The sequence below is a fragment of the Mastomys coucha genome, unplaced genomic scaffold (genome assembly GCF_008632895.1).
Source record: "Mastomys coucha isolate ucsf_1 unplaced genomic scaffold, UCSF_Mcou_1 pScaffold1, whole genome shotgun sequence".
NCBI classification, from domain to species: domain Eukaryota; kingdom Metazoa; phylum Chordata; class Mammalia; order Rodentia; family Muridae; genus Mastomys; species Mastomys coucha.
Window position 1 is genome coordinate 83,364,735 of NW_022196891.1, and position 1,012 is coordinate 83,365,746.

A 1,012-nucleotide genomic window follows, 5' to 3' on the forward strand; every position below is an offset into this window, starting at 1 on the left:
AACCCACAGGACTCAAGAAGGTTAACAAGCTGAAGGGTCCAAGTGAGGATGCCTCAGTCCCACTTGGGAGGGAGAAGTGGTTATGGGGGACAGACAGAGGGAAGAACCTGGGTAGGAGAGAGGACAAAGAGGGGAAGGGGGGATATGATCAGGTATTGGGAGGAAGGATTGAAGTCCTGAGGGCCAGCAGAAAGAATGGAAACAGCAGAAAGAACAGAAGGTAGGAGGTGGGAGACCCTCTAAAATAGTACATTGCTCTGTGACTTCTGTACTAAACACAGAAGTGTGAAGACAAAAAATTCTTTATTAATTGGGACAGAAATCAAGATAGATTCTTATCATCTGGATTGTTGAGAAATGTTTGTTCTCATTTCTCTTCAAAGGGTTTTTAACAGACGATTCAGTTTGTTCAGTGACAAATTCAGACCAAGCAGGGCTTAGCCTTTGTATGATGGTTGGTTGGGAGTCTGATTGGCTTGGCAATAGGGACACAATGAAGAGTTTCCTCATCTTTCAGAGATGATCAATAGCCAAGAGTTCATAAAGAACGGGTAGGGCCTGTGTGCCCCTCTCCTGTTTTTGAGTTGGTATTGACAGGGCCTAAAGCATCCTAGATACACATGGAATACAATGTTTGTATAACCGGTTTTAAATCACATTTATTTTATTTTAAAAAAATCTTAATATAAATGTGAACTTGATTCATCTTGTAACTGAATACTCAAATATGATGCTAAGTATTTTTAAAATGTTCTTGAAGTACTCTGCTCTCTTTCTCTTTCACACACACACACACACACACAGACAAACACCTCACACACACACCTCTCTCTTTTTCTCTCTCTCTCTCACACACACCTCTTTCTCACACACACACATATACACATACCTCTCTCTCACACACACACACACCTCTCTCTCTTTCTCTCTCTCACACACACACACATACACACACCTCTCCCTCTTTCTCTTTCTCTCTCTCTCTTTCTCTCTCTCTTTCTCTCTCTCTCTC